The following is a 27289-nucleotide window of genomic DNA, read 5'->3' on the forward strand; positions in this document are numbered from 1 at the left end:
TTTGTATCCTGCTCTTCTTCCTTCATATATCTGGGTCTCAATTTCACTTTAGTTGTGTGTGTGTTTGTGTATATATTATTCACCTTTCCCATTGCTGGGAGAAAAATCAACACTCACAACGTAAAGGCTCAGGGCTTCAGTGGATTTAGTCTGTGAGTGACTGGCTCCAAGGCTCAGGTGGCATGGTGGAATGACCTAGTGGAGCAAAGCTGCTCATATGATGGCCAAGAAGCTGAGAGAAAAGGCAGAATTGAAAACTGGGAGCGAGAATACAGCCACCCAGGACACATTCCCAGTGACAAAACTTTTCTGAGATGGCCCCACCTCTAAATAGTGTACTCAATTACTGAATTCATCACTGGATGAATCCACCGATAAGCACAGCATAGCACCCTGTATGGCTTGTGTCTCCATGTCCCCCAGAACCTCAATCGGTCATAGGCAGGGATTTTTCAGAGATGGCGGGATCTACAGAGTGTGATGCTGGAGCTGATTGGTGGAACACTAGGCCCAAGGGTGCTAGGATTAAGGGTGTGAGTTCTACCAGCCCTAAGTAGTCTGGATAAGATAAAAGGGACAGCAAGAGGCTGTTAGGGTCCCTTGTTGCTTTTGCTACCTTCTGCATGCCATGAACTGTTTCTCCTCTGCTTTGAAACTAGCTAAATTTGGACTGAAATCTCTAGAAAAGGTGAGCTAAATAAAACTTTCCTCCTTTAATTTTTTTCTCATTGAGTTTATTGATACTTTTTAGGTATACAGTACAGTTACATTCATCATTGGGAACTTGTAACTTTCTATGACAGGTTTTGGTTCTCATTTTCTCCCCTTGTCTCTGCCCTCCCTTCACCCCCTCCTCCCTTCCCTATTTATAAATACTTTATTTCCATTTTTTCATTTTGTCATTTTTTTTGTTTTCCCTTATTCCCTTTCCCCTACCCTTCCCACTTCCCCTACAGCTTTAGCCCTTTTCTTCCTATTTCATATTGTCAGTTATCTCATTAGGATCTTATCACACCAGAGAAACTATTCTGCATTTACAGATATGTGACTTATTTATTTCACTTAAGAGTATCTCCTCAAAATGCATCCATTTTCCTATGAATGACTAATTTCTCATCCTTTATGGCTGAGTAGTATTTCATTTTATAGAAAAACCACATCTTCTTTATCCAGTCTCTAACTGATGGGAACATGGACTGTTTCCAAGTTTTAGCTATTACAAACTGTGCCACTATAAACATGAGTGTGCATATATCACTGTGATATAATTCTTTTAATTCTTTTGGAAAGATACCCAGCAGAGGAATGGCTGGGTCAAATGGAAACTCTACTCCTAGTTCTTTGAGGTATCTCCATATTGATTTCCATAGTGCTTGCACCAGTCTGCACTCCCACCAACAATGGAGAAGGGTTCCTTTCTCCTCACAACCCCGCCAACATTTGCTATTGGTTGATTTCTTGATAGCAGCCATTCTTTGTGGGGTGAGGTGGAATCTCAGTGCTGTTTTCATCTGCATCTCTTGAATGACCAGTGATGTGGAACATTTTTTTCATATAGTTACTTGATACTTTTACTTCTTTGTCTGAGCAATGTCTATTCATTTCAGATGCCCATTTTTGAAATGGATCTTTATATTTGGGGGGGCTAATTTTTTGAGTTATTTATATATTCTAGATAATAGTCCTTTGCCTGAGGAGCAGCTCATAAAACTTTTTTCCCACATTGTAGGTTGTCTTTTAGTTCTGTTGATGTTTTCTTTTGCAGTGCAGAAGCTTTTTAATAAAGTGAGATCCTAGTTGTTGATTCTTTCTACTAGTTCCCATTTTTTGTGTCAGCAATGAGAGAAAAGTAACTAAGACAAATCTCATTATAGAAATTACCTTCCTAACATCTCACATTTAAATACATAGGACTTTGGGGGGATATTTTATATCTAAACCATAACAATATGAGTTTATAAAAATTTAATCCAATGAGAAAAATTTTCTATAATGTGTATAAAAGTTCCTCTTAAATTATAAGTTCTTACTACATTGTAGACATTCAATGAATTTAGATTCTTTTCTGTTTTGAGATAAAACAATAACTGGAGTTAAGAAGCATGAGTTTTGGGGTGAAAATCACCCAGCATTCTATAGATCAGAACATAGGCAATTTTTTATTCAGCCTCAGTGTCGTTATTGAAAATAATTGTAAGCTTTGATCTACTATTATACAGAGGCATTTTAATTCTTAGATAAGTTTAATGTATAAAGTACTTAATATAGTACCTAAATATACATTCAATGTATTTTTGTTAGTACAAATGATTAGTGATATCAACGTTTTAGGAAAAAAAAATTTTGGTACTGGGAATCAAACTCGTGACCTTGTGCTTGTGAGGCAGGCAGTGAAACCACTGAGCTAAATCTCCAGCTTGTGTGATATTAACATTTTAGATAGAATTTAAATTCTATTTATTTGGATTAGTTTGATCATTTCCACTCAATGCATGTATATTATCATCCTCAGTTTCTTAGTCTGCATAGTTTAGGATTGGATTAGCAAGCAATTCTCAAACATATGTGTATAAAAAAAATCATCCAGAAATTTTGTTAAAAGTTAAAATAAAAACAGCTTTAATTAGAAGGAAGTTTTTTTTTTTGAGACCTATGAATCTAGATTCTGAAAAGGTATCATAGTTGATTATAATGAGTGATTATCAAAAGAAAAAAATTAAAAGTTTGGACTAAGATCTCTCATACCTCTAAAATTCTCTATTTTGATTTTCACAAGTTATTTCAAAAGACCTCCTGCTAGAATTTAAAATTATTTTATCAGTGTGTATGTGCAAGTGTGTGTGTGTATGTGTGTGAGTGTGTGTCTAGAGATGCTTTCACACACACAAATATATATAATATTATATATTATTATATAGTAATATATACACACACACACACACACTCAAGTGAACACAACTTTGGAAACTATACTCAGAGATTATCTGTACTGCTGATTGAAATAACAAATTTTGGAAATGGGAGCAGTAACTATGATGGAAAACCACCATGTTGTAAAATTCTTAAGTCATTTTTCCCATCTTAGTTCAACCAGCTCAAATAAGGAACTTAAGATTCAAAATGTCTAAATGATGCTGGCAAAGTCACAGAAAAACTGAAAATAAAAAATGTCAAGACTGCCAACATCATTACACTTACCTATTTCCCAGAATACAAATTTCAAATATTAACTCTCTGAGGATATAGTCTCTCTAAGTTGTTAAATTGCTCAGGCTGGACTCAAATGTAATTATCTTGCCTCATCCTCTCAGAATCCTGGCATTACTAGAGTGCACTACCACACCTTGTGTCAATCTGTAAGAAGTGAGAAATCTCCCTTGAGATCATGTTACATTCTGCTTTCTGTCTTCAAAAGGAGCCCAAATTTTGGGTTGGAATAAAGGGTATGACTTCAGGAATATTTCCTATTCTTCCTCTCCAATATCCTTCAATTTTGTCCATAAACAGGTAGGCATATAGTTGTTTTAAACTGAAGCTAAAGCAAAGATATAAGTGCAAGGAAACACCAGTCACCTCAGAAACAGAGCATGAAAAATTCCATCACCCTAACCGCAGATCTGCTTCACTCCTTGTACATTTTTTATGGAGTCATTTTGTGAATAAATCTTACGCCTTGGAGGAGCACATTCCATTAGCTGCTGAGGTTGAGGAATGGGAAGAATCTGTACTCTGTGAAGAGCAGCTGGGCTCATTATAGCCTTGGGACTGGCACCTCCTCAGTCTTTCTTAATGGTGCCTTTTGGGAACAGTGCCTTCTTTTTATATAGAAACAGGAGTACATTCAATTTCCCATATGGTTTGACCCTAGAAATAATAGAAATAAATAGAAAAACTAGGCACTAAAAATGTGTTTAAGTGGTAGTATTGAAAAAAGACTGTTAGGTTCTCCAGACTAGTTCTCATAGTTGAGTTCAGTGTAATCTCCACTCTCTATGCTTGTTGAAGGCGAAGTTTTAACTTGAAGTCAGTAACAGGGAAGAAAAAAATAACACAAACACCAAATACGCACTGTTAGGATGGCCATATGTGGTGGCTATGAAAACATGTCTCTAAAATCCCAACTGCCAGAATGTAACTCACCAGCAGTCTCTGCTGCAACCTCTAGAATACATTTCTGTATTGCTGCCAGGGTCATTTTTCCTATGGTTGCTCTCGTCCCAGGACTGACTAGAAGAGAAAACCTCATGTAGACCTGCTCTGCTCAGGAGAACCTGGCTTCCTCTAATGACTCACTTCCATTTGTAGATTCATGAGTGGCCTTGCCAACCTTCCCTTAGAACTACACAATAGACTAAGATGCTTTAATCCACACTTTCTTCTGCCTTCCCTCTTCCCCTTTCCTGTGAGTCAGATTTATAGCATGATCTGATAGCTCTCTCAAACCCTTCTGGCTACCTTTCTGCTTTGTCTCACAGGTTTTATTCCATAATAAATCTCAATACTATTTTGGTTTCTGCTTATCAGACAATTCAGGCTACCAAAAAATGTTTTGTTTTGTTTTGTTTTTTTAATCTAAATTTCTCAGGCCAGCTGTGTGGGGAGCTCAATGCTTGCCCAACTCCAGTGCCCCAGGCCTTCATCAAAGCAGACCAGTGAGGACCACCCAGCAACCCAGGCATCTCTGCAGCATCCCCCCACCATGTGTCCTTGGGTCTGCAGGCTGTGCTGGTAACTGGATCCACACTGCAGATCACAGGTGGTCAAAAAGGCCATTTTACCGAGCTCCAGAAGATTGAATGGAAGTGAACAACTGCAATAAAGGCACATCAGACCTCCATAGTTGGTAAGTTGGAGGGATCACCACCTTTCATCAGAATTTGGAATATCTTCAGGGGAAGAGCACCTATACCTGCAGTAGAACCTTGCAGAGTTCAACCCTGCAGGAGGTCAGGGAGCTCAACTTGGGCCTTACAGCCCAAATTCAGCCTGAATCTCAGGGGTCTACAGTTGGCAAGCTGAGACTAATTAACTTAGTTCTTCACATTGCTGCCCACAATGTCCATTGTAACAGCAGAGATACACCCTGAAAGTTTTTCAAAATTTTTTCATTCTTTTCCTCTTAATTTTAATTTTTTAAATTTTATTTTTCCCATTCGGCAAATTCTTTTTTTTTTTTTTTTTTTTTTTTTTTTTTTTTTTTTTTTTTTTTTCCTTTGCGTTATTTTTTTTTTTTTTTTTTTTTTTTTTTTTTGCTTTCTTCTTTTTCCTGCTCAGTCTCTTTATCCTCGTGTTATTCTTAATCTCCCTTTTTGGTCCTGTTCCTGCCCTAATTCAGATTTCTCCTTCTTTTTTCATTTCTTCTCTCTTTTTCCTTCACTAGATTGTCATTAGTTTCAAAGGAAAGTAAGTAAAATGTATAGCTTCCCTATTATTGTTAAGTTGTTCTATTCTTGTCTTTGTTCTTGCACTCTGTCTTTCCCTCTTGTCTTCAACAGGCTCCTAGAGTTTGCATGATCATCCCGTGTCCTCTGGCTTCACTTGAGACCTTCTCTTATTATTTTGCCTGTCTATTCCTCTCCTCCCAACTCCTTCCCCTGTAGGGTAAAGTTGCTATACTGAAGAGTTTATTCACTATAAACTTATTTTGGAGTGGTCCTCAATTTTGATTTAATTCATGTGGTTAAAGGTGATTGATTCATAACTAACAAAACGGTCAATTTCTAAGCTGTGCTTCATGCTATTGTGTTGTGGATGGTATAAATTGGGCTAAAGGGTTGTGATTGATTTAATGAGTTGTCCTTTCTGATATTATGAAATGAGAGTATCTCTGAGTCATTAGAGACTCCAAGCCTACTGAGCAGCTATATCAGGAAGATCAAAGTACTAACCCAGGAATTAAACAAAGGACAACCCAACAGCAAAAATAAAAGTGAGAAAACACCTAAGCAAGACACAAATACAGACTTCCAGTTCACAAATGGCAAATTCTAGGAGAAAAAAAGTGGAAAAGTCTGACAATCAAACACCAGGATACTCTGAACTCATAAGCACAGGAAATAACAAAACAGATCAATCAGGTTCTAGAAAAATTCAAAACAGAAATAATTTCCCAGATAATGACAGAGATGGTGAACACACTAAAATGCATGATTAGAAGCTCTAGAACAGAAACAAATAAAAAATAGATGAGCTTAGGACCATGATAGAAGCCATGAATGCCCAGCACAGAAAAGAAATGGAAAGCATGAATGCCCAACATAGGAAAGAAATGGAATCCATAAAGCAGATTCAAACAGATATCCAAGAGATTAAAATCTCTATTGAAAACATTTACAGCAGAATGAACAAAGGTGAAAATAGAATTTCAGATATAGAAGATAGGATTGCAGTCAGTGACCATGAAAAGAGAGGTCTCTTAAAAACAGTAAGGGATCATGAGAAATCGATCCAACAACTCCTACAGGATGCAGAGAAGAATAACATAAGACTAATGGGAATCTATGAAGTAGCAGGAGAAAGTACCAATAACTTAAAAAAAAATGTTCACAGAATTAATGACAGAAAACTTCCCAAACAGAGGGGAAGAATTTGACATACAGATAAGTGAGATATATAGCACTCCAATTAGCCATGATTGGAAAAAAAAAAAAAAAGCAACACACTAGACATATAATAGTCAAGATCCCAGAAATCCAACAGAAGGAAAAAATACTGAAAGAAAGCAAATCACATGCAAAGGAATGTCCATCAGAATCACAGCAGACTTGTTAAAACAAATCCCTCAGGTCAAGGAGAGCCTGGAGTGAGGTATTTCAAACCCTAAAATAAAACAACCTCCAACCTAGACTGATGTATCCTGCAAAACTCTTTGAAAATGGATGGGGAAATAAGATACTTTGATGACAAAGAACACCTGAGAAACTTCATGAACACCAAACCAGCACTACAAGAAATTCTAAACAATATACTAGAAAAAGATAATGAGGGTCACAACACCATGAAGCCCAACAGAGCAAATCAATTAGGCAAGGCAAGAAACTAAAGGGAGAGGGGGGAAAATTAAAAGGAGCCAACAGGACAATAACATGACAATGATAAGTCAATACATCAGTTATGACCATCAATGTCAATGGCCTTAATTCACCAATTAAAAGAAATAGACTGGCAGAATGGATTAAGAAGCAAAATCCAACATTACATTGTATACAAGAAACACACCTAGTTCAAAAATAAACTCATAGACTGAAAGTGAAAGGATGGAAAACAATTCTCCATGTGACAGGAGCCCAGAAAAAAGCAGGGGTAGCTATCTTATTTGCAAACAAAGTAAATTTCAAACCAAAACTGATTAGGAGAGACAAAGAAGACTACTACATCCTTGTAAAGGGAACAATTCAAGAGAAAGTGATTACAATCATAAATATATATGCACCAAATATTAATGCACCCAACTATATAAAACAAATATAAGGGACATGAAAAAACAAATAAGCACTAGTACAATTACAGTGGGGAACCCTAAGTACCCCATATCACACATAGACAGATCATCTAGACAAAAATCAACAACAAAATACCAGAACTGAACCAAGCTCTTGAACAAATGGACTTAATAGACATATGTAGTGTTCCACCCCAGAAAATCAGAATATACATTCTTTTCAGCTATACGTGGGTCATTCTCTAAAACAGACCACATACTGGTTAATAGAAAATATTTAAATAAATGCAAAGGAATCGAAGTCATCACATGTATAATATCAGACCATAGTGCAATTAAGCTATGGATCAATAGTATAAGTAACCATAAGAACTTCACAAACACATGGAAATTGAACAACACTCTCCTGAACAATCAATGGGTCATAGAAGAAATTAAAGAAGAACTTCACTTCTTACAAATAAATGATAGTGCCAATACAAATACAGGAATCTATGGGACACAATGAAAATAATATTTCATACCTTGTAGTTGCGCTAAGGCAAAGTGTCAAGTACGTTCATTTCACTGGAGTCTCCAGAAAGATAGAACTATTGGTCTAAAGCATTGTGCCACTGAATGATAGATGAATCGTCAACATCTTTTGATTGATTAGGATGTTTGGCAATCCTGTTCTGGATAGTTAGGATCTGATTGTTTGAGGTCTCAAGTCCTGAAAGAATAGCGTCTCTCTAATTCTCTTTTAACATTTACATAGAATAAAAATATTCTTTGAAATGAAACATAAAACCAACTTTAATAAAATAAATGAAACCAAAGTAATTTTGATTAAAATTATTAAATTTAAAAGCTTCCTTTAAGCCCCCAAATCAGCCCCTGGTGCACTACCACACCAACACAGAGTCCACTGGAAAGGGCCAGAAAACAATTCTCAAATTAGGTCTTACCACTCTCTCTTCAACATTAAATTAACTACTCCATATTGTAAAAAGCAAATTTAGGTATCTAATATTATTAGTTATGAAGGAGATTCCACCGAAGATAATTTATCATTGGAATTACATACTGAACTTGTAAATTCATCTCTCTCTATGATAGAAAGTGTGGTTGTCTCACAGAGGATACTTACATATAGCAAATCAATTGACATAGTCTGTGTGTCTGACCGACAGTCAGATCCCTACAAATGGCAAATCTATTTTTCCACTCAATTTGGACTCTACTATACATCCATCTATAGGCAAATTGGTTGGTGTTATCTCCAAAATCTGTGTAAAATTTGATTGCTTTATAGCACTTCAATCACTACCACCTCAGCAAAAACTACTTTTACATCTCATGTCAATTACTGAAACAGTCCCTTTAGTAGTCTTCCTGTTTCTGCCCTTGTACCACTTCTTCCTCTTCTCCACACATACCTCTAAATTCTCAGGGTAGAAGCCACACTGATCTCTTAAATATTTAGATTATTTCTCGGTGGTTGCAGAAGTCTCTGGTGAGTTCCTATCTCATTCGGAAAAAAATAATATAAAATCTTTGAATACCTCACCTCTTTAGTACTTCACCTCTTTAGATCCCTATCTAGTATTTCCACTTTATCCTCTGTTCCAGCAATGTTCTCCTACCTACTGTGTCTTTGCCTCTAAGCCTATTCTCTAGTCTGTAGTATCCATTCTTTTCCTTCAGTTTGTGCTCAAATATCACCTCTGCAATAAATTCATCAGTGACTGCCTTATTTCAGGCTGTATTCTACAGATTACCAATCCCTTATGTGTTACTATAGTTAATTTTTCCATCAGAACACATAATTTTCCAACATGCATTTTACCAATGCAACTATAAGCTTCAAGTAACCAGACAGAGTGACATGCAGTGTACATAGCTGTATTCCTAGCACCCAGAATATTGTACAGTATGCAGTTCAAGATCAGTAAGTATTGAGGAATAAATTGGTATTATAGATATAATGCTAGAATTTATGTGACTAAATTTATTTGGTGTGAACTTACATAATGGTAGTACTTTTTTAACTGTAGTAATTTTTAGTCTGGTAGTAAGACTCACTGCTTAAACTTCTGATTTGGTATTATTGTAATACACAAACATTTTCAAAACAAGTATAAGAAAACTACCTTTGCCTAGATTCATTTGGACCAATAAAATGGCATATTTTGAAATTTTAAGCAACATTAAAGGAAGGTGTTAGTGCTTGTGTAACACCCAAAATACATATGTTGGAACTGAATGGCCAAAGTGATAATATTAAGAAGTGGGGACTTCAGATGGTCAGGAGAGTGAAGCCTCCACACACAAGAAATAGGCCTTTAGGCTCCCTGTCTTCTGCTCTTCTGTACTGTGCTGACGCATCCTTCCTGCCCTGTGAGGACACAGAGTTCCGTATGCCTTTGCAGAGGCCGAGACAGGGCCTCACCAGATGACAAACCCTGCCATTGAATTCTTTCCTGGGTCTTGGCTTCACAGCCTTTAGAACTGGGAGAAAAAAATTGCTGTTACTTATAAGTGACCTTGTCTGTAGTATTTTGTTATGGTAGCCTAACCAAACTAAAGCAGATGACATTAAATTTTGTCCCAAATGAAGGTTTGGATAAAAGGTTAGAATTTAGAAATAATGTTTACATTGACAATAAACTGATTTTTTTCGGCTATTTCTCCCTAGTCAATCAAAATTTTACCTCCACTTCTGAGTATGAAATGAGAAATAATTTTCCTTTTAAAAGAAATGGGGAAGTGCTTGGCAAAAAGAAAGAGATAGCTCTTACATTTATTAGTTTGTAGGATTATACACTTAAGTTATAAGTCAATTCTATATTTCTTGCCCAATCTTCTAGACAGACTGTGTTGGTTGACTACTGCCAGTGTTCACTACATTATCTCACATCCCTTCTCCTCACAATGTTTGTGCCATCATAAAAACCTGACGACGTCATTCTGTCATCTACGTTAAATAATAAAAGGAAATCAGGATGTGAACTGTGATGAGAACATTGTCAAAACATGGAGTTGCTTATGAGTAAAACATTTTGTTTAAATTGACTTGGAGAAATTGCATATTCTACTCAATAAAATGAACTAATTATATATTTAGCCATATCATAAAGAATATTTATACTATTATCCTAAAGATCATTTTTTTAAAGATCAAATAATTGAAAAGAAACAATGTAGTTTTAATTGACTAAGCTTTTAATTATCGTGGAAGAAACAAGAGTGGCCTTATGGGTAATGATAAGTGACAATCCTCTGGAGTATTTCCAACTAGAAAGGAATATCTATCACACGTGGTTGATTTAAAGATATCATTAGACAGAAAGTTGGAGATTGCAGGCCTGGAGACACATTGCTGGGGGGCACTCGAAAAGAAAAGAGGGCTTTTTTTTTTGCCTTTCTAAATCATTAGCTCTAGATAAAATCCACACAAGCTCATATGTTAAGCCATGGCCCAAGAGTGTGTGACCTCCTTTGAGTGTGCTGGTAAAATCAGCACTACACGAAATTCAGACCCCATTTGAGGCTATGGGAAACGCCTCAAGGTCTCAAAACAAACTACCCAGAAATCATCCACCTGGGGAAAAATAAAGATTTAGGAGGTCATCATGGCCCATTTTCCTCATAAAAGAATAACGAGCTCAGAGAGAGGAAAACAATATTCCTTAATTCAGTTAGTCATATAAATGTAACCAGAGCCTTCATTCACTGCAACACTATTTTACTGCTTGCCCATCTTGATGCTTGAAGCTGTGCTCTTCTCCCCATCTTTTTCTCTCTGTCATTTTGCAATAAACCTTACCTCTACTCTACATGACAGCTACATATCTTTTCTGACATCTTTTGTGAATGAAACAAGGAATGGAGATGTCTCATACATTCCTTGGAGTTTTCGGAACTCTTGGTGTTAAGATTCAGCTTTCATCAACAATGTGACATAATATTTGAAAGCATTATATGAATTCTTATCACTACAATTTGTGAATATTTTCTAGAAGACAAAAAGAATGAAGGAAAAGTAGTACCTGAAAAAAACCTCGTTTTCACTAATCAGAATTTCTATATGACAATAAAAATGTTAAACTGTCATTTTAATTATTAAATCATTAGAATAATTCAAAGCCACACTATGCACTCTCATATTAATATTTCCAGAATCTTTGTATGAGAAAATTGATATTAGCTAATTTTAAAGCCAAATAAACAATACATAATTATTTTTATTGATATCATTCCCAGAATCAAATATAGTAAAACACATGGACTTAGATGTTAATTAGCATATAAAGTAACAGAATTCATGTGAAATGATAATAAGTAAGACAGAAAAATATTTATTTTTTTTGAATGTCGCTAATGGGAATTAAATTTTTTTAAAAAACTTAATTAGAAAAGTTGTTTCAAATATGGTATTAATAAGAAAAGTTGGGGTTTTGAGTATAGCAAATGATAAAATAATGTTTAAACACATTGAAGTTCTGAGTTTGATACCCAGACCTACAATAACACAAAAGGAAGAAAGAAAACAGAGGGGAGGAAAGGAAGGAAGAAGAAAGAGGGAGATGGAAAGGAAGGAAGGGAAGGAGGGAGCGAGGAAGAGAGAGAGAAGAGAAAGGTAAACAAGGAAAATATGTAAAGAAAAATAATAAAAAACATTTTAAAAACAAGACAAGATCCTAATGAGACGAGAACTACCCATGCCATCATGAATATTGTCATACTTTCTGCATGAGTTTTTTAATCTGAACCTGACTTGAAAGAGCAAAAACAGGATCCTTCTGACATACCATATTTTGAAACCGAACAGTGCATCCTTTGCAAAAGGTTCGACAGGCAAATGCTCTTTACTTAGGCTATGTGCTTTTATGTGGTTTTGCTGTAGCGAGCACTAAACCCATAGGTTTGCACGCCAGTAGGCAAAAGCTCTATCATGATACCATATCTCCTACCCTTATATATTTTACCTTTAAGATAAAGTCTGACTAAGTTGCCCATGCTGGCCTCAAACTTGCAATTCTTTTGTCTCAGCCTCCCAAGTAGTTGAAATGACAGGCTGTGCTACCACATAGGACTAAGTTATCTATTTTGGAGAATAATGAAAAGTTTTGACTTTCCCAAACTAATGCATCCATGCAGGAGTTTTAAAATATTGTATCAAAATATAGGAATAAACATAACATTCAAAATTGTTTATTGCTAGTACAATTCCATGGTAATTGATTTATCTTTAATAGTTTGGAAAAGTCATTGTAAAATATATGCTTTGAGTGATCTTAACCAATACATTACTTTGCCTTCCTTAAAGTACTTGTTTCTTCTGTATAAATCTTTATTAAGTAATGCAGCATAATGTTAAGCATTGTGAATGTTAAGAACTATATTCAGTTGACTTCATTACCAGGAGATTTCTTTCCAGCAAGGAAACAAAAATACATCCACAGGAAACAAAAGCAACTTATGAAAGGTAGTGAGATCAAGAAATAATTAACAAATTAGCAAATAAAACTCCACTCAAATAAGCACAATAAGTGCAATACAAGGACGTGGAGGTCATAAAATTTTTTTTTACAGTGACATTTCTTCAAGCATTCACTGGCTACCAGTAGAGATGGATGGACAGAATATCCCAGTGTAACTCTGTAATTTATGAGGCAGAGGTGAGTGCTCTGTAATAAATCCTACATTTACATGATGCTCACCGTGGATTTATGAAGGTATGCCTCTAGTGTATCCACTAGTATTTGTGATCATCTTAAAATAAAAGCTCTGAATTGTCTGTGCATGGTGTTAAGAGACCAGACCTTGTTGGAGAACTCTGCAATGTTATTAAGCTGAATACTTCCACAAAGTTTCCTATCTTAGACACCTACAATATCCTCTCCATCACTTCCTCATATGTAGTATTTCTCTCCACTCTGAATATCGACAGCTAAGCATAGAAGTAGTAATAACGCCATGAGACATCACATTCATAGATATTTTCATATGACATTACAGCTATTTCAGATATCTTGTTATTACTGTGATAATGTTATTTCATCCTGGGTATATAACATGTTAATATAAAAGAATATATTAATAATTTTGATTCTTGGTTTGCGTCACCCTGGGGATTGAATCTAGGTCCTTGTGCATGTCTGGTGAGCACTCCAAGACTGAGCTATATCCCCAATAATTTTAAAATTCTATTTCATTTGGACACAAGGTCTTGCTAATTTGTACAGGAAACCTTCATGCCTAGGCCTTGGGAATATCTGTGTTCTCAGGTATTCACCACTGTACTCAGCACTAATTACATGTTTTTCTAAATGTTGATAATTGTATTTTTTACTTATTTATATATATATATATTTTTTGGAGGTGTTGAGACAGGGTCTCACTATGTAGTTGAGACTGACCTGGAACTCACTACATAGCCCAGGCTGCTCTGGAACTCACAGGGATCCTCCTACCTCAGCTTCCCAAGTGCTGGGATTACAGGCGTGCGCCACCATGCCTGGCTTGATAATTGTATTTTAATATTGCTTGCTTCCTTTATAAATCTGTGCACACTTGCATATAAAATGATGTTTTGAAAAATTAGTTCACTAGACTTACAAAGGAGTTCAAGTCAAGTGAAAAAATTTGAAAAGCCTTATCCTCTATGAACTCCAGGGTCTTGTACACTTTCTAATTATTACCAAAGACTCACAATTATCCTTTCTCAATATACAATGGTTCCTAAAAATATTAAAGACAAGAAAAAGCATAGATTAGTGAAGACTTGCTATATAATGATATTTTCAGGGCCTTTACCATACCCTAGGCGATAAAAGTATCTGAAAATGAACAACAGCAACAACAGACAGAAAATGCCCTTGCATTTTGTGGGCTTTTTCAAGAACGCCCATAGTTAGTTTAGACACTTGCTTTTCTTTCCTATGTTGGTTTTCCAACACCATGTCCTGGCCACCCAGTGCTCCTGTAGCCACTCATCAAACTACCCCTGAGTCACTTTGTGTCAGAAGTGCCAAGCCAACAAACTTCTGCAATCTGCTCTCCTACCTGGGTCCACTCAGGCTTTCCCTTATTCACATATGCTATTTACTAACCTAACAGAGTGTATAAATAATAGGGCTGGAACCTCATTGGGAGCTGACTGGATTTAATAGAGTAAATTCTGAGATTTCTTTAAAAAAAGTAAATAACCAAGTGCAGCTATAAATAAATACACTTACATTGGCATAAGTGATCTAATCCAATTCAACTTTATATCATTTTAGTGTATTAAAAATTATGCTATTCCTCAAAACCAAAATTTTTGATACACTAAGTAGATTTAAAAACCTATTCTGGGAAGGGTAATAAGGGAAAAGAAAAAATGTGAGATAATGAAAAGGTGGAAATAAAGTATTTGTAGATGGGGAGGGGAGGAGGGGGTGAAGGGAGGGCAGGGGTAAGGGGAAAAAATGAAAATCAAGACTTGTCATGTGGAGGTACAAGATCCCAACAATGAATGTAACTGTACTGTATCCCTAAAATGTAGCAATAAACTCAATTAAAACTGAAAAAAAAATAAACAAAAAACAAAAAAACCTATTCTAAAATGACTATGCGATTTGATGAAAAGGATTCACTGAAAGTGTGGATCTGATATCATGACTGAAGTGTTTCACAACACATTTAGTTCACAACAGATTTCAGAGTAGTGCAAAGGGATTCCAAGCCTTCCTTCTATAATTTAAAAGTTTATAAAATAGTTGTATTTAGTGGTTTCCTTGAATTAATAGCACTACATTGATTTACACAGTACTAACAAAAGGGCCTCTGGAATTCTTCATTTTTAAAGAGAATAACTGTGCATAAAGGTCTTTGGGTTGGCTCTAAGAATCAGAATACAAACATGCTTTCTAATCAAAAGAGGCGTCTTGCAGAAATAGGCTACTCTCATTTACCTAGACTTTTCAGCCAGCTATCCAAAGCTTCAAAAATGAACGTAGTTTACTAAAGTTTCCCAATTTAAGGGGAGTGAGTGAAATAACCAGGAAAGACAGAGGAAAAAAAAATGATTTGGGTCTGAAATAATGAGACCCATCGTTGCTACTGATTGGTGAAAATAAACAAAATGTAGCTGGAAAGAATTGTGTCTTCTGTATCGTGTCCTGTTTCATGTACCAGGAGAGAATTCAAATTGGTTAATCAGTGAGTACCTGAGAATGATCCCAGAGAAATACATGCTTAGATATAAATATTTATACTAATGGTATTAGGGTGATTAAATCTACGTTTTTAAAATTGAAAGTTTTGGAATTATTTGAATCATATCTAGTAATTGTATGTTTATGGATCAGTGTTTTTTTATAGTGGTGTTCTTCATACAAAATGTGTGATAATTTAAATTTCTGCTTTTTTGAAGAGTTTTGTCAGGTTTTCTATTTTACCTTTTTAAAATAGTAGAGCTTTGATTTTCCTTGAAAAATAAAACTCAGTGTAGTTAATATGGCTCTGGCTAGCTTGCCTAAGTAAGACTAAATTGCTTTGAATTTGTCAAAAGTATTTTAGCATTTTCATTTACATACATAAAGTGCCATTTCTGAGTTCTCTATCCAGTTCTTTAAAATTATTTTGGAAAACCCAATAATTAAAAGTGTATTGCCTAGTAATTTTATAAAGTACAGAATTGAAACTAGCAAAATGAATTAGCTACATTAAAAAAAAACTGGATTGAATTAGTGTGCATTAACAAACAGATTATATTGTGGCAAATCAAAGGTAATTTTGAAACAAAACTCAACCATAATCCCAAATAGTATCACTGAGATTTCATTATTTTCATTTCTTCTTGTGTAGCTCTTTGCGTAATTTATTTATTCTCATTATTCAGGTATCAGTGAAGTGTTTTCTATCTTCAAGAGTTCATCTATGTTCCAAAAAAGTTATTTCATTTTCTTTTCACTTATCTTTTCTCATTGCATATTTTGTTTTCCTTTATAATAAATTATTATTGTTTTATTGTTGCTGTTTACTGTTGATATTTTCATGACATCAGGAAACTTGTTTATATGTTTCTAGATATAGCAATAGAAATATTTCCTACAATGCAATAAATAATAACCAAATAAATCACTCGCTGCATCAAGAAAATCAGAATAACTATTATAAAGTCCTGGTACTGAATACCAGTCATTTGTATAGATGTAAAGACTAAAATTTCCAACCTTTAAATTTCCAATTAGTTTTAAACTATCATACTTCAAGGAAAACTTTTCTAAAATGTTTTCCTTAATTTTAAGGACAGAAATATAGTTCCTGGTGAGTAATATCTCTTTGTATCAATGTACTAAAATCTCTGAGCTCACTCTCTCCCTCATGACAATTTGGCCTGTTACCAGTTTGAGATTATTGTAAATAAAGAATATCATGAATAAGGTGAAATAAAGGGAATGATGGTGTGGGAATGTTAGGAATAATGGGTATATCTTTATATTCACCCTCTTTCAATTCTCACCAGGAATTCATATAATGTTTCAACATTAAGTATGATGTCATCCATAGATTTTTTTTTTCTTAGACAACTTTTATAAAATAAAAAGTACCACCTATTCTTAGTTTGCTAAAAGATTTTAATGAGTGGGTGCTCTATTTTGTCAAATGTCTCCTCTATGTGTTTTATGTATAATTTTCCCTTTTATTCTAATGATTTGATGATTTATAAATTGATTGAATTATGAATGTTAAATCAGCTTTTATATCCAGGAATAAAATATACTTGTGTGATCATTTTTCTGTATTGCTAAAATTATAAAAATTTGTGAAAATGTTTTTGTGTATGTTCATGAAGAATAGTGGTCTGGCTGTTGTTGCATTTTCTGGTTTTTGTATTTTCATCTTTGTGGCTCATAAAATGAATCGAGGTGTTTTTTCTTTCTCCTTCATTTTCCAAAATAATTTTTGTAAGATTGATGTTATTTTCACCTTTAATCTTTAATGGAATTGACTGGTCAAGCCATCTGGGACCAGTGTTATTTTTGCAGAATTTTTTTTTTATTAGAAATCCAATTCCTTTAACAAGATGCCTTTCCATTTCTTCTTGATATTGACTGTAGTGCCATAAACTTGTCCTTAATGTCATTTTTCTTTCTGATGTCTGCGAAATCTGCCTATAATGTCCTCTCTCCTTATTATTATTATTTAGGCATTCTTTTTTAATTATTTGACTAGCTTCACAAGGAGCATAAAAATTTACCCATAAAAATAAATAAATGAATAAAGTTGGAGATCATGGAAAATAATTTCATTAATATTTTCAACTTTTGGGGGTTTGATTTTTTTCATGTACTTTCTGTTTTCTATTAATTAATTTCTATACTTACATTCATTGTTTCCTTTTTTCTATTTTCTTCAGTCTTAATGTGCTTTTTGTCTACTTTCTTAAAATGGCAGCTTAGAATTTTCTAATTTAAAAATCTCCCATATACCAATATGTCCACTAAATATTAAATTCCATAATATGTAATATATTCATTAAAGATTATAACTTCCTGAAAACAATATCTTATCATCCAAGTTTTCTTATTGTTTTCATCTTGATTCAGTGCAAATATGTACTTTATCTTGTGAGTTTTCTTAGTTTCATAACAAATGTAATGGTATACTAATAAATTTTCAAATGTTTTACTTTTATAGATACCATTGTCATTTACCTTGAATTATTACAAGTTAATTAGGAAGTATTCTCTGCCTGACTGCAACCCTTTGCAATTTAGGGTGACTTCTTTTACATTGTTCATTTTCATGAGTGTTTCATGTAGGCTTGCAAAACTTTTGTATTCTGTGTTTGTTGGGTGTAGTGTCCTATTAACTTTCTTTAGGGCAAGTCATGGACAATGTGGTTGAAAGCTTGTGTCCATTTGTCTTATGAATGGATCAATATGCAAATTATATTTTACAACTAGGACTGCAGGTTTATCTATTGCTCATTTTATTCAGTTCATTTTCTGAACATATTTTCTATATTCTTTTATTAGAAACATACCTATTTAGAATCATTATACTTCCTAAGAAATTTTCCTTTTTATTTTTCTTAAAAGTCTCTTTCATCTCCAATAGAATTCCTCACAGGAGAGATAATCATCCTCTATGAAATAAACATCATAACTATCCTTACCATTGTTACCCTAAATATTTATTTCACTCTTGTATTTAACACAGATTTATCTTTGTATTTATTTATTTATTTATTTATTTATTTATATTTATGTATTTTTGGCACTGAGGATCGAACTCAGGTCCTTGCACTTACAAAGCAGGTGGCGGAACCACTGAGCTAAATCCTGGGCCCTTATTTTTGTATTTAAAATATATTTGCTGATTTTTTTTAATCTGGTCAACATTCTTGGTATGTGCCCTTAATTTGCATATTTATAAGATTGAAATTAACTATTGTTTCTTGGTATTTATTTCCTAATCTTCCATTCTTTTTATCACTAACATACTTCATGTAGGTTAATCAAGGCAAGATTTTTTTGTTTGTTTGTTTTTGATTTTGCACTGCTCAACAATGGAACCCAGGACCTTATATGTGCTGGGTGAGTATTCTCCCATGGAGCTACAGCACTAGCCCAACAAGGCTGGGGTTGTTTTTGTTTGTTTGTTTGCTTGTTTGGTACCTTGCACTTGTGAGACATGTGGCAGCATCACTGAGCTAAACCCGTCTCTCCAACAGGGCTGTTTTTAAATTATGTCTCTCATATATTGACATTTAAAATGCATTTTGTTATCTTGTTTCTTTTGATATTACAATATCAAATTTGTCACAGTCTAACTTCAAATAATATTGTATCATTTCATAATATCAGAAATATAGCACTGTTCTATTGATTGTTATATATTTCACTTTTACATAGCTCCACAAAAACCATTTTTATTTGTACTTTAAACTTCCAATGTCCTTTAAGGAAATAAAACAAAATTTGCAATATTTTTGTTTCTGTGCAATTTTACCTTCTCTAGTATTCTTTATTTTTCTAAAGGATTCACATTAACAATTCCTGAAGAAGTCTTTTAGTGTTTGTTGTCTTAAAAATTATTATGTTTTGTACTAATCCAGAGAAGTACTTGTGTTGGATACACAGTCCTGAAATGATTGTTTCTTCCCTCTCTATAAAGATATCATTCCATTATCTCTGACCTTTATTATTTCTGATATATATGTTTTAACTCATTATTAATACATCCTTTTTCTCTTCCTTCTCTTTTTTCTTCTTGTTATTCTTGCCCGGAGATCATTATGATAGGATATATCATGTGCCTTTTCTGACTATAATTATATAATTTTTTTCTTTTTGATTTTTCAGAAATTTGACTATAATATACCTATAAAATCTTCTCCATATCATGCTGTTATCTGAGTTTCTTAGAACAGTAGATTGATGCTGTTTATTAATTATAAAAATATTTTATTTCTTTAACATTTCTTCTTAAATATCTACTTTTTCCTTTTTACTCTATGCTTAATGGACTAAAATATTTAGTGGTAAAGGTACATTAATACATGAACAGCTTGGTTATTTCAATAGAGGAGAGTAAAGAATAAAAAGCCTTCAATGGAAATACCAAAATTAAAAATATTTTCAGATATATAGAGTATACTAGAATAATTAACTTTGAATAGAGAAGAAAAAAGAGATCAGTACACCCTGATGACAGGTCAATATAAATAATCAAAATTGAAGCCCAGTATAAATATCCAATAACCTAACATACACATATTGGTGGCCCCAGAAGGAGGACCATTGTAAAGGTTATCTCTACTATTGATATTAAAAATAACTGCAGAGTGCCTACTGGTGAAGACTAGTGGAGCTGCTTGGAACTAGGCTGCTACCCCTCCCCCACCACCCCAGCCTTCCTAGCAGCACAAGTGGACTGGTGAGGGCTGCTCTGGTGCCTGCAGCACCACCCCAGCACCATCCCCCCCCATAACCTATAGTCTCCTGGATGCACTGGTACCTGGACCTACACCACAAAGGCACAGGGGATCGTAAGGGTCATTGTCCTGAGCTCCAGAAGATAGAGTAGAAGAGGGCCTCTTTCAGCCTCTTTGAGGAAAATTGAAGCGAATCTCTGGAATAAAGGCACAGCAGACCACCGGATTGGTAAATTGGAGGGATCAGCACCTCCCATCAGAACCTGGACTATCCTCAGGGGGAGGACAGATGGAACCTGCACCAGAATCTTACAGAGTTCAACCCTGCAAGTGGTAAGGGAGCTCAATCAGGGCTTTTGAGCAAGAAATCATCCTGAATCTTAGCGGGGGTCTACTGGTGGCTGGGTGAGACTAGTGGACTTAGATCTGCATGCTGCTTCCCACTTTGTCTATTTTGACAGCAGAGACATACCCTGAAGGAGTCCCTTCATTTTTATTTTTTATTTTTAAAATTATTATTTTTCTTTTCCTCTTATTTTTAATTTTTTTCTACACTTTTCAAATTCTTACTTTTTTCTCTTCTTTATCTTGTTTCTTTCTCAAACTCACTCTCTTTCTCTCCCACATTGTTCTTCATCTCCCTTTTTGTTCCTGTTCCTGCCCTAATTCAGATTTCTTCTTTCTTTTCCTTTTCTTCTTTTTCCTTCTCTTGATTATCATTAGTTTCAAAGGAAAGCAAGTAATTTCTAGATTCCCCATTGCTGTTAGATTGTTCTATTCTTGTCTTTGTTCATTAATTCTTTCTTTTCCTCTTGTCTTCAACAGTTTCCTAGAGTTCGCATGATTATTCTTGTGTCCTCTGGCCTCACTTCTAAACTTCCCCTATCCTTCTACCTACCTATCCCTCTATCCCCAACTCCTTCTAAATCTTCATCCTGAAGAAAAAAGTTGCTATATTGATGAGTCTACTCACTATAAACATATTTTGGGCTTGTCCTTGATTTTCATTTAATTTGCATGGTTAAATGTTATAGATTATTTAACTACCACAAATTGTAATTTTCTAAATTGTGCTTGATGCTGTCGTGTTACTGATTGTATCATTTGGGCTAAGGTACTGTGATTGATCTATTCAGTTGTCCTTCCTGGTATAATGAAAATGAAAGTGTCTCCAAGTCATCAGAGACTTAAAACCTAAAGACCATCTATATCTGGAAGATCAAAGTATTAACCCAGGAATTAAACAAAGGACAGTGCCAAAAACAAATATCTAAACGAGAAGACATTCAAGAAAAGCACAAACACAGATTTTTCAGCTCAGCAAAGGCAAATTTGTAGGAAAAATGAGGTGGAAAAGTCTGACAGTCACTTGGACACCCTGAACTGATAGCATAGGAAGTAAAAAACAGATGAATGAGGCTCTAGGAAAAATTGAAAACAGAAATAATTTACCAGATAACTACAGAGATGGTGAGCACAATGAAAGACATAACTCTAGACTGTAGAACTCGAGACTCTGGACTCTAGACTCCAGAAAGGAAACAGAAAAAAAAAAATACATGAGTTCAAGACCATGATAGAAGCCATGAATGCAAGGCATAGCAAAGAAATGGAAACCATGAATGCCCAACATAGGAATGAAATGGAATCCATGAAACAGATTCAAACAAATATCCAGAAGATTAAAAATTCTATCAAAAGTATACAAAATAGACAAATCCAAGCTGAAAACAGAATATCAGGCATAAAACACACAATGCCAGTCAGTGACCATGAAAAGAGAGGTCTCTTAAAAACAGTAAAGGACTATGAGAAATTAATCTAACATCTCCTAGATGATGCAAAGAAGAATAATATAAGACTGATAGGAGTCTATACAAAAGCAGGTGAACTATTCACAGAATGGATGATAGAAAACTTTCCAAACAGAAGAAGTTGATATACAGATAAGTGAGGCATATAGGATTTCAACTAGCCATGATCAACAAAATCTACACATAAACCTATAATAAAGATCCCAGAAAACCAACAGAACAAATACTACAAATAGAGAAAATAAACAAATCACATGGAAAGGAAAGTCCATCAGAATCACAGCAGACTTTTCAACACAAACCCTCAGGTCAAGGAGAGCCAGGAATAAGGTATTTCAAGCCCTAAAATCAAACAACCTTCAATCTGTACTGATGTATCCTGCAAAAATATCCTTCAAAATTGATGGGGAAATAAGGTACTTCATGATAAAGAACAGCTGAGAAACTTAATGAATACCAAACCAGAATTACAAATAATTCTAAACAATATCCTAGAAAAAGACAATAAAAGTCACAACTCCATGAGGCCCAATAGGCAAATCCATTAGACAAAGTGAAAAATTAAAGAGAGAGGGGAAAAAATTAAAAAGAGCCAACAAGAGGAAAATAACATGATGATGATGTCAATATACATCACTTATAATCATCAATGTCAATGGCCTCAGTTCACCAATCAAATGAAATTGACTGTCAGAATGTATTAACTAGTACAATCCAACAATATCATGTATATAAGAAATACACCTAGTTCAAAAAGAAACTCATAGACTTAAAGTAAAAGAATAGAAAACAATTCTCCATGTGACAGGAACCTGGAAAAAGGCAGGGGTAGCTATGTTATTTGCAGACAAAATAAATTTCAAACCAAAACTAAGAAAAAGAAGGTCTCTCTGTCCTTGTAAAGGGAACAATCAAAGAGGAAGAGATGAAAATCATAAATATATATGCACCAAATACTATGCCCCCAACTATACAAAACAAATATCAAGGGACATGCAAAACCAAACAAGCACTAATACAATTGTAGTGGGGGACCTACATACTCCACTGTCACAAACAGGCAGGTCATCTAAACAAAAATTCAATAACAAAATACTAGAACTGAACAAAATTTCTGAACACATGGATTTAATAGAAATTCGAAAAGAGAAACAAATAAAAGAAATAAAGATATGAAAGGAAGAAATTAACCTGTCAATATTTGCTGATGATAAGATACTCTACAGAGAAGACCAAAAAAATTCTGCCAAAAGACTTCTAGACTCAATTTATAGATTCAGTAAAGTGGCTGGATACAAGGTAAACACTCAAAAATCAATAGCCTTCTTATACACAAATAACAGACTCACTGAGAAACAAGGGAAACAAATCCTTTCACAATAGCATCCAATAAAATGAAATATCTAGGAATCAATCTAATGAAGGAAGTAAAAGACCTCTACACTGAAAACTACAGCACTCTGAAAAGCGATTGAAGAGAATATAAGAAGATGGGAAGACATCCTTTGCTCTTGGGTAGGAAGAACCAAATAGTGAAAATGACCATACTTCCAAAATTGCTATACAGATTCAATATAATCCCAAATGAAATTCCAACAGTATATTTCACAGAACTAGAGAAAATAATTCAAAAATTCATTTGGAACCAAAAGAGACCTAAACTAGCAAAAGCAATGCTGGGCAACAAAGACATGACAGGGGTGTCACAAACCCCAACTTGAAGGTTTACTACAAAGACACGGTGATAAAAACAGCACGGTACTGGCAAAGAAAAAGACCCGAGGATCAGTGGAAAAGATTGGAAGATACAGAAACAACTCCAGATGTACTCAGCTACCTCATCTTTGACAAAGGAGCCAACCATCCTCAGAGGGGGAAAGATGGCCTCTTTAATAAATGATGTTGGAAAAACTGGATTTCAATCTGCCAAAGATTAAAACTAGACCCTCATCTTTCACCATGTACTAAACTAAAATTCAAGTGGATTAAAGATCTAAATATTTTTAAAAAGTCACTAAACTTGCTGGAAGATAAGTTAGGCAGAGGTTTTGAAGACATTGGCATAGGAAAAGACTTTATGAACAAATCCTCAGTAGCATGGGAACTAGCACAAAGAATAAATAACTGGGATGTAATTTTATTAAAAAGCTTCTACACTGCAAAAGAAACCACCAACAGAGCTAAGAGAAAACCTACATGTGTGAAAAATATTTTACCAGCTGCTCCTCAGACAAAGAACTATTATCTAGAATATATAAAGAAGTAAAAAAAAAAAATCATGCTCCCCAGCTATAAAGACCCCATTCAAAAATGGGCATTTGAAATGAGCAGACATTTCTCAGACAAAGAAGTGAAAGCAGCAAACAAATATATGAAAAATGTTCCACATCACTGTTCATTTGAGAGATGCAGATGAAAACAATGCCAAGATTTCACCTCATCTCACAAAGAATGGCTGCTATCAAGAGATCAACCCATAACAAATGTTGGCGGGGTTGTGGGGAGAAAGAAACCCTTCTCCAAAGTTGGTGGGAGTGTAGACTGGTGAAACCACTATGGAAGTCAATATGGAGATACCTCAGTAAACTAGAATTAGAGGTCCCATTTGACTCAGCTGTCCTTCTGCTGGGTATCTTTCCAAAAGAATTAAAAGAATCACATTACAGTGATAATGTGTGCCTATGTTTACAGCAGCACAGTTTGTAATAGCTAAAATATGGAAACAGCCCAATTGCCCATCATCTGGGGACTGGATAAAGAAGATGTGGTTTTTCTATAAAATGAAGTACTACTCAGCCATATAGAATGAGAAACTAGAGACATTTATAGCTAAATGGATTCATATTGAGGCCATACTCTTAAATGAAATAAATAGGACACACATTGTAAATACTGAATAGTTTCTCTGATGTGAAAAACTGAAAGTATAAGTAAGGTTCAAATTTTGTAATTGATAATGTGAAGTAGGAAGAAAAGGGCTAAAGGAGTAGGGGAAATGGGAAGGGTAGCACAGAGTGAAGAAGGGAAAAGAAAAGATGAGAATAGGAAAAAATGGACACAAAATCTTTGTAAATAGGGAAGGGTAGAAGGGGTTAAGGGAGGGCAGGGGAATGGGGAAAAAATAAGAACCAAGATACATCATGTAAAGGTGCAATATCCCAGTGATGAATGTAACTATATGGTATACCTGAAAATTACCAATAAAATTAATTTAAAAACCTGTGAAATATGACAAGTAAAGAGGGAAATTTTTCTGTATTAAAATAAAATACATTAAAAAGACCCTGTACTATGCAGGTATATTTTTAATAGTCTTACTAAATCAGACCCACAGATAAGTTGGAAAAAATCATTTATAAAATAACAAAGCAATAACAATGAACACGGTGGAATAAAAACAAAGAAGCTCAATAACTTCACATCCACTAACTTCAATTCTCATGATAAGATTAAATATCTAGATTATCACTCTTATTTTAAACATAAGAAGTCTAAGACTCAGCAAAGCCACATGACCTGAATGAAGTACTCAGGATGGTGTAGATTTTGATACAGTGTCTGTTTTGATTTGTTTTTAATAACAATTGTCCTCGAGTAGTGAATAGTGAATGAGTAGCATAAAAGAGTAGGCAACATATATTTAGATTTCCCAAACAAAATTTATATAGAGGTACTGGAACATTTAAAACAAATTCTGTCAATTAGTAGCATCTTTTATACAAGAGGTGTTTTTTTTTAATCATCAACAACAAAAGATTTACATAAAACTCAAACAAGACTTTTTCTCCCAGAGAGCAAGGATTAGCTGTACTATAGATGCATGAAAAGCTATAATAGTACATAAGATCCTAATGAGATAATTGACCATGTGAAATAGGAAGAAAAGGTCTAAAGGTGTAGGGAAAATGGGAAGGGTAGGGGAAAGGTAATAAGGGAAAAGAAAAAAATATGACAAAATGAAAAAATGGAAATAAAGTGTTTGTAAATGGGGAGGGCAGGAGGGGAGGGGAGGGACAGGAAAAAATGAGAACCAAGACCCGTCATATAAAGGTACAAGATCCCAATAATGAATGTAACTGTACTGTATACCTAAAATGTACCAATAAACTCACTAAAAGAAAAAAAAAGAAATGTTTTTCTCTAAATGCAATATACAAATAAGCTTACCAAAATATCTTCTTACTATTATTAGCCTCTGAATCAAGGGATGGGATAGCTGAGTTCCTAAATTTAGGACTCTTCAGGAATCAGTCTTCTGTTCTTCGTCGGTGCACCCATTGTTTTTGTGGGCTCATCAAAACTCATGGCAAATGTCTCCTACATGCCAATTAATTCCAAATTCCTATCCTCAGTTCAGAATTTTTTCCCAAACTCCAAGTTCATGTATGTCATTATCTTCTCACTAGCTACTTTTAAATATTCAAAAAATGAACATTTGTCCAAAATGTAATCCTAATGTACCAGAAAACAAGCCCTATACAAAGTCATTCTTATCTGAGGAAAAGACAACTCAATTTTTAGATTGATTAAGTGATACTAAAAAACATTAAATTATCCTTAATAACTTTTTTCTCTCAAAATTCATTGTACATTTTTTCAGTAAATCCTGTTGTTTTGACTTTAAATTAGGAATCCCTCTATTTTTTGCCCTCTATTCCTCATGTCTGAAGCCACTGTCCTCCTTGCTTGGATTGTTGGAGTGGCCTCCTGAATATTATTCTCCAACTTTTCATTCTTGACCTTCTATAATTTATTCTAAACACACGGAAGCACGAATGACCCTAAGAATACCATGTCACTACTCCACTCAGAGCTCTGCAGTTGTCAAATCCGAATATGGCACAGGCCCTAGAGCACCCGGCATCCAAGCTGCCCTGACTTGCTCTCCTCCTCAGCCACAATGGACCCCTCCATCGTGCCAGGTTGGCTACACCTGTAGATCCCTTGTCGCACCTGTTCCTTCTAGGTGGAAAGCGTACCAATGCACACCAAATGGTCATTTCCTCACACCTATCAAATTTCTCTGCAAATATTTTTACTCAGTAATCAGCTTAATACTGAAATTTACTGTTCTTTTGCAGTTATCCACCTCCCCTTACTCTATTTCTCTTTTCTTTTTTC

Source organism: Fukomys damarensis, unplaced genomic scaffold (genome assembly GCF_012274545.1).
Source record: "Fukomys damarensis isolate Sample0158 unplaced genomic scaffold, DMR_v1.0_HiC HiC_scaffold_2, whole genome shotgun sequence".
In the NCBI taxonomy this organism is placed as follows: domain Eukaryota; kingdom Metazoa; phylum Chordata; class Mammalia; order Rodentia; family Bathyergidae; genus Fukomys; species Fukomys damarensis.